Here is an 8,705-nt window from a genome sequence, read left to right as displayed (position 1 = left end):
CACCAAAAGAAAGGAAAGACATGATATTTTTTTCATTTTTAGCGCCCACGATGCGAAATGAGTTTGACACCCCTGGCTTAGACTGTTTGTGCCTATCCCGATCATGATTGTACTTATTTTCAAGTCATTGGTTGTATTATTCCATGCTTAAGAGCAACGCTAATTAATATGATAACTAATTCTCAGGTGAACTACGCAAATGTTTTGTAACAATAAATTCGTGAAGGGGACCCTGTGTTGTAGCTTGGAATTGTACACCATGGCCAGAGTGTGGTTGCTCCCGCCAATACGGAGGGCCGAGAAGGAATTTTCCTCGTCAAAATTTTGATTGAATTGGATTTACCTTTAAGATTCTTGCAAATGGAGAGATTGCATATCACAGCAGGAAAGTTATGACAGAGGTTTTTCGCCTTCTCCATGGTATAGAATGGTTCCCTGTGCCGGAAAACCGGTGTTGGAATTACAATCTCAGGAATGGCTACGGGACCTTGCATTCTTGGTTGATATTACTGAACAAACACTTGAACAATAGAACAAAAAGTTGCAAGGCTGCAAAAAAGTTGTGACACAGTTTTCTGACAACATACATGCATTTAAATTGAAGCTGACTTACAAATGGCAACTGGCAACCTTGCTCATTTACCCTGTCTGAGAGATGTGTGTGTGATCAGACTTTTTCCTCGTCAAAATTTTGATTGAATTGGATTTACCTTTAAGACTCTCGCAAATGGAGAGGTTGCATATCACAGCAGTAAAGTTATGACAGAGGTTTTTCGCCTTCTCCATGGTATAGAATGGTTCCCTGTGCCGGAAAACTGGTGTTGGAATTACAATCTCAGGAATGGCTACGGGACCTTGCATTCTTGGTTGATATTACTGAACAAACACTTGAACAATAGAACAAAAAGTTGCAAGGCCGCAAAAAAGTTGTGACACAGTTTTCTGACAACATACATTCATTTAAATTGAAGCTGACTTACAAATGGCAACTGGCAACCTTGCTCATTTACCCTGTCTGAGAGATGTGTGTGTGACCAGACTTTTTCCTCGTCAAAATTTTGATTGAATTGGATTTACCTTTAAGACTCTCGCAAATGGAGAGGTTGCATATCACAGCAGTAAAGTTATGACAGAGGTTTTTCGCCTTCTCCATGGTATAGAATGGTTCCCTGTGCCGGAAAACCGGTGTTGGAATTACAATCTCAGGAATGGCTACGGGACCTTGCATTCTTGGTTGATATTACTGAACAAACACTTGAACAATAGAACAAAAAGTTGCAAGGCCGCAAAAAAGTTGTGACACAGTTTTCTGACAACATACATGCATTTAAATTGAAGCTGACTTACAAATGGCAACTGTGCCGTTAGTTATGACGTGGATGCATGAAAACCGTTTTCGAGATGCATGTACTGATGTTTTTAAATGTGTAAACAGGAGGGAATGTTAGAATTGGTTATATACACATGCTAAAAACATCCTATGTGATTTCATTTCTACTTATACTTATCAATTAGTAAGTCCATATATGTATGTAGTTTAGTTTTCTGTATATGTGAATGAGTATACATGTACTCAGCTTGTACTTAGTATAGAAATCTAGCTATCAAGTTTCAGTCTAATAATAAATATTCATGATTGTATCTAGCAGACGATTTTCCAAAGTGACATCACTCCTGTTGTTAAAAATGTTTGAGACGCGCGCTCTTGCCTCTCTGTCCCTTGGCCTAGCTTCTCCGCTGGAGAACATCCTCTAGCTGCCTGATAAGAAATATTCATTTTTTGTATATCACCTTGCTTCGTGCTGATTTCATATTTAGACTATACAAATGGAGAGCTGAACCAGAAAGAACAACATTTAACCCAACAGTGTGGAAAACTAGTCTGCCAGCCTCCGTGGCGTTGTTCGACCATGTGGTTCGGTGTTCATCCGCCGAAAACTAGTCCACCAGCCACTGTGGCGCTATGTGGTTTGGTTCGTCCGCCGCAAACTAGTTTGTATGCCAAGATTATATTCTCACAAATTTAATGTTCGTAAAGCGAAAAGTTCGTGAGCTAAAGCGTTCGTAAGCCGAGGTATCAAAGGAATAAACTCAATGAGGAATATAAAGATATGGTAACACCTTATAGAAAAATGTAGCCACAAGGGGGCACAAGCCAGTGTCTTGTTGTGCCGGTCCCAAGCCCGGATAAATACAGAGGGTTGTGTCAGAAAGGGCATCGACGTAAACATTTTTCCCAAAACAAATATGCGAATCAAACCTCTGAAAAGAAGCGAACAAAATCAGAGACACGGGTCGAAAAGTACTTGGTGTATCGAGTGGGAGAAAGGTAGATAAGAAGACTTGGTGGTGGATTGGGGAGGTGCAGGAGTGTATACAGAGAAAGAGGTTAGCAAAGAAGAAATGGGACACTGAGAGGACAGACGAGAGTAGACAGCAGTACAAGGAGATGCAGCGCACGGTTAAAGCAAAGGTGGCAAAGGCCAAAAAAGAGGCCTATGATGACTTGTATGCTCGGTTGGACAGCAAGGAAGGCGAGAATGATGTTTACAGGCTTGCGAGACAGAGAGACAAAGATGGTAAGGACCTGCAGCAGGTTCGGGTGATGAAGGATAGAGATGGCAATGTATTAACAGGTGCCAGTAGTGTGATGGCAAGATGGAAAGAGTACTTTGAAGAATTGATGAATGAGGAAAATGAGAAGGAACAAAGAGTAGAAGACGTGACTGTTGTGGACCAAGACGTAGCAAACATTAGCAAGGATGAAGTGAGGAAGGCGCTGAAGAGGATTAAGGGGGGAAAGGCACTGGGGCCTGATGATTTACCAATCGAGGTATGGAAGTGTCTTGGAGAGGTGGCGGTGGTGTTCCTGACTGGGTTATTCAACAAGATCTTAGATGGTGAACAGATGCCTGAAGAATGGAGACGAAGTGTACTCGTGCCCATTTTTAAGAACAAAGGAGATGTGCAAAGTTGTACTAACTACAGAGGAATAAAGTTGATGAGCCATACAATGAAACACTGGAAAAGAGTAGTTGAAGCTAGACTAAGAGCAGAAGTGAACATTTGTGAGCAGCAGTATGGCTTCATGCCAAAAAAAAAGAGTACGGCAGATGCAGTGTTTGCTTTAAGAGAAGTACAGAGAAGTACAGAGAAGGTCAGAAGTAATTGCATAGTGTCTTTGTAGATCTGGAGAAAGCGTACGACAGGGTGCCCAGAGAAGAGATGTGGTATTGCATGAGGAAGTCTGGAGTGACAGAAAAGTATGTCAGAGCGGTGCAAGACATGCATCATGACTGTAAGACAGTTATGAGGTGTGCTGTCGGTGTGACGGAGGAATTCAAGGTGGAGGTCACAAGGGGTCAGCTCTGAGCCCCTTCTTATTTGCTATGTGATGGACAGGCTGACAGACGATGTTAGACAAGAATCTCCTTGGACCATGATGTTTGCAGATGACATTGTGATCTGTAGCGAGAACGGGGAACAGGTGGCGGAGAAACTAGAGATGTGGAGATATGCCCTGGAAAGGAGAGGAATGAAGATCAGTCGCAGCAAGACCGAATATATGTGTGTGAATGAGAGGGATCCCAGTGCAAGAGTGATGTTACAGGGAGAAGAGATAAAGAAGGTGGAGGATTTTAAGTACTTGGGGGTCAACTGTCCAGAGCAACAGAGAGTGTGGAAAAGAGGTGAAGAAGCGTGTCCAGGCAGGCTGGAGCGGCTGGAGAAAATGGCAGGTGTGATGTGTGATAGGAGTGTTTCAGCTAGGATGAAAGGAAAAGTGTGTAAAACAGTGGTGATACCAGCCATGATGTTTGGACTGGAGACGGTGCCACTGAATAAAAGACAGGAAGCAGAGCTGGAGGTAGTGTGGCGTCACACGTGTGTATGATTTTGAAGTGTGCCTTTCAACCCTTTCATGTCTTTCAATTCCTTGATCTCCTTGATGTGCGTCTCACCCTGACGCATAGCACACGCTTGAAAATGGTATACAAGGAGCTGTCGCAGGACAGAGAGATGGGGCAGAATCATCTCAGACTCATCTCGGACTCACAGCCTCAAAGAGACTTGCAAAGACCCGCACAGGCACGCCCGGCTCATGCCGGGCGTCGGACGGACATCATGGCACGACCTTCTCGATTCCACGCCACGATCAAGCTCTGCGCGTCACCTGCCTGGGAGATCTGACAACGAACCTACTTACAAATGAAGAGAACCACCAATTGTCACACGTGTGTATGATTTTGAAGTGCGCCTTTCAACCCTTTCATGTCTTTCAATTCCTTGATCTCCTTGATGTGCGTCTCACCCTGACGCATAGCACACGCTTGAAAATGGGATAAAAGGAGCTGTCGCGGGACAGAGAGATTGGGCAGAATCATCTCAGACTCATCTCGGACTCACAGACTCAAAGAGACTTGCAAATACGGATACGGATTGTTATTCAGCATTTTTGACCACGACATTCATCAAAGAGGAGACTGTGCTGAGCGGTTGCGTCTTTGCGGCAGCATGGATATGACAGTACTGTGTTGAATGGGAGGAATGTCGGTGCCATTCGACTGTCATCGCTGGACAGCTCTGGGGCCATTGTGCTTTTTTTTCGCCTGTAATGGGCAGCATCTTCATAGCCCCGCTTTGTTCAGTGGAAGGTCGGTGCTGTTGGACAGTCTGCGGCTGGATGGATACATGGCTTGAGGAGCCCGCGATAAGAAGGAAGGAGCGTCAGCGCAGAGCGCCGATGCGTATATGGAACTGTCGCGGGATAGAATTGAAGCTGCTTTATGTGGGACAGGAGATGTGAGACAATCTCTTTTCGTCAATGGATGCTACAGCTGCGTGTTTTCTTTCAACATTTAGCTTGTAGTCGACGTGCACATTCCACCATGATGTCCCTGATCCACTGGTGAAGAGACGCTTTGATCCTCTCCTCTTTCATCTGGAACTGATTTATGTAACAAAGAGGGTACAGAAAGTGCTTAAGAATGAATGTCTCTCTGTGTCTTTGTGTTGTCATGTTATTTGTTATTTAGTTTTTTTTTTGTCCTTTTGACTTCAAGACGGCGCCGCGAGAGTGGCTGCCTTTCCAGCAGCTCCTGTGTTTTGCTTTCTACTTTCATTTCTTTCAGAACTTTGCTGCTGTGAAATGTAAATTTCTCCACTGCGAGACTATTAAAGGCAAATCCAATCCAATCCAATCCAAAGACCCGCACAGGCACGCCCGGCTCATGCAGGTTGGATAGGATCAGGAATGAGTACATTAGAGGGACAACTCATATTAGAGGCTTTGGAGAGAAAGTCAGAGAAGCCAGACTGAGATGGTTTGGACATGTCCAGAGGAGAGAAGCCGACTATATCGGGAGAAGGATGCTGAGCCTTAAACTGCCAGGCAGGAGACCGAGAGGAAGACCGAAGAGGAGGTTTATGTATGTGGTCAAAGAGGACATGAAGGTAGCTGGTGTGAGAGAAGAGGATGCACAAAACCGGGAAAGATGGAGGACAATGATTCACTGTGGCGGCCCCTAAAGGGAAAAGCCGAAAGGAAAAGAAGAAGTAACACCTTATAGAAAGCGTATCGGATCATAAGTCGGTTTTGAATTAATGAATTTCGGTTCACCTCATAGTGCGGAAAATACGCTACAAAAGGATTTGCAAATCATTGAATTTTGGTTTAATTTGGACATACAGTGAGACCTCAACTTACGAACTTAATTGGTTCCCAGACAGAGTGTGTAAGGCGAAAAGTGTGTATCTCAAAAAACAAATTCCCATAGGAAACCATTAAAATGGGAATAATCCGTTCCCGGGTTTCCATAAAATATACTTTTCAACTAAATAAGCCTAAAAAACTACACACAACATACCTTATTCTATGTATAATAAATGTGCTATTGTATTGTAATGAAATACACTGCATTGTATCATAAATGTCACTTTATTTACATTTGTGATGGTCATTTATGGCTTGATGGAATGGCGTTGGAGGTCGAAGGTCAAAGGGAATTGCTGTTTGGAAAGAGAGGCGCATTACATGAGGACTGTAATTAAAGAAATAAACTGCTGTAAAATAAAGTTTTATTTACCTTTTTGATGGTCGTTGATGGCTTATGGAAGGAGAGTCACCTTCCATATTGACTGTTGGTAACTTAACCTCTGGTGCTGTTCGGTCGTGTGCTTCCGCCGAAGATCACTCCGCCAGCCGTGGTGGGTGTGTATTATGAAAATAGTGCTTATTACAAGGTTTAATTTTCATAAATTTGACGTTTGTAAGACGAAAAGTTTGTAAGATAAGGTGTTTGTAAGTTGAGGTCTCACTGTATACCGTAAAATCGTTGGGATTGGGGTTCATCAAATGTTTTTCAAATCACCACCAATCTAAAGTGAGTCAAATAATGAAATCACCACAAAAGCTTTTTTCAAAGAAAAACATTATCCGACCGGACATTCATGTTTCATACAGAAAGCAGAAGCCAAGGACAGCTATTTTCTAGTATCCCACTATAAATACATGTGGTGATCTAAACGTGCTTGCCACTCAAGAGTGAAAAGCCAAGCTATTAATAGTTTACAACTGTGTCTTGTTGCAAACACTGAGCGGCCCCCATTTAAAGTGATCATTATTTTACAGAGGGGACTTCAACAATCATGCAAATGAACGGGAACAGCACCACACACAAAGACACACGCGCGCTCACACACACACACACACGCATTCCTGTTTCAATGGTTTTGTGAGGTCCGGACAACTCCAGATAAGGAGTGAGGACCACGGTTGCTGATAAGTTTAGAGAACTAGTGTAGATTTCCCACTTCAACTTCTTTAAAAACAAAGAAACAAAAAGTGGACTTGAAACTGAAATAACAGCAGGAGTGAGGTTTCTGAATGGGTACATTCAAAGTCCTCACCCTTGTAGTGAATTTGATTAAAATATCGTTTGACTTTTTGTGGTCCGATTTTTTTTTTTTTTTCCTTTCATTAAACACGCACACACAAACATATACACACACAGTGAGTAAAAAGTGTGTGTATCCAAGTGAAATGAAAATAGACACCAAAAATTAATTTGGGGTGAAATTGTGAGGACCTCTATGAAACTTTAACAGATGCATATATATACCTTCTAGAAGCCTTTAGAATGAAAAACTTGTGAGGACCGGCCAAAAGGTCCTCAGTTGTCAAAAATGTCCTCACTACGTATGTGTCTGTGTAAGCTCTCAGTCATATAGGAATGGTCCATCGATGAAAAGGTTTCTTAAGCCGTCACTACGTATGGTACAAAATGTTAGTGGTCTTCACAAGACTAGTCATACAAAGACACACACATACACACACAAACACACACTACTTCAAACATAACTTTTATTTTGAAAGTATTAGATGGAGGACACTGATTTGCTGTGGCGACCCCTTGAAGGGAAAAGCCGAAAGGAAAAGAAGAAGTAACACCTTATAGAAAGCGTATCGGATCATAAGTCGGTTTTGAATTAATGAATTTCGGTTCACCTCGTAGTGCGCAAAATACACCATAAGAAGAAGATGGTGAGTATAGTTTTGCTTTTTGAATGTCGCTGTGCTGATGACCGTTTTGTGTTTGGGAGCCTTTTACTGAGCATCTTGACCTTTATTAAGTTCATAGAGTTGCTTGTTCTGTAGCCACAAGGGGACATAAGCCAGTGTCTTCTTGTGCCGGTCCCAAACCCGGATTAATACAGAGGGTTGTGTCAGGAAGGCTATGTAAAAGCTTGGTCAAAGCAAACATGCGAATCAAACCTCTGAAGATGGAGGACACAGATTGACTGTGGCGACCCCTTGAAGGGAAAGGCCGAAAGGAAAAGAAGATGGTGAGCAGTACAGTATTTGCAAGCCCTTAAAGGACAACCGATGCCTCCGGACAAGTTGTGTCCATAATTTGTAAAAATCACTTCAAATGACTTCTACTCAGCGTATTTTACAAAGATTCCACCGCATATACCTGTAGCTATAGTGTATGTTTTAAGACTCGTGCTGAATATTCAGGAAGTCTTGTTTTCGAGTTGGTGACGAGTCCTGACATGACTACACGTCAGGAACGCCCCTGACACAATGCATTTTGGGTACTTTGTTTGGTCTGAAAACTTCGTGTTGATGGCGAAATTGGAAGGAAAACACATAAATAACGCTGTGGTGAATGGTTGTGTGTTGCACCAAGACTACTATTTGACACAAATTCGGAGGAGACAAATCAGCCCATTTCCAACGGAGCTTGGGCGCCATCTTGTGCATTTTCTAGGATGCTACATTGGAGTCCTGATGGCTCGAATTGATACGGGAAGACTTCTTTAATCAATTGCAAACATTTATGCTTTCCTCTTCAGAACTATTTGAATCATATTCATAACTAACTGGATGAGTAACAAGAAAGCATCTTCTCAGAATCTGAAGCCATTGTTTTGATTTTAGAGCAAGGTAAGACATCCTGGCGACGAACAAGGGGGCGGGACCTTCTGAAACTCGCTATCTCTGAGGTCATTTTGAAGTAGATTTGGGACAATTTAACTCATTTTTATTGGTGTTTTGCATTCGACTAAAAATATCAGCCCGCGTGTTTTGGGTATTTTAGATGCTATGAAATGTTTTTTCTGATGTCAGTTAGGAAACAAAAAAATGGTGTCGGTTGTCCTTTAAAGATGCCACATTTGTCCAGTTTGTAAAACATATTGTCGGG

The sequence above is a fragment of the Hippocampus bargibanti genome, linkage group LG08 (genome assembly GCF_051943395.1).
Source record: "Hippocampus bargibanti isolate YZ-2025 linkage group LG08, ASM5194339v1, whole genome shotgun sequence".
Lineage (NCBI taxonomy): Eukaryota > Metazoa > Chordata > Actinopteri > Syngnathiformes > Syngnathidae > Hippocampus > Hippocampus bargibanti.
This window is presented reverse-complemented; position numbering follows the sequence as displayed.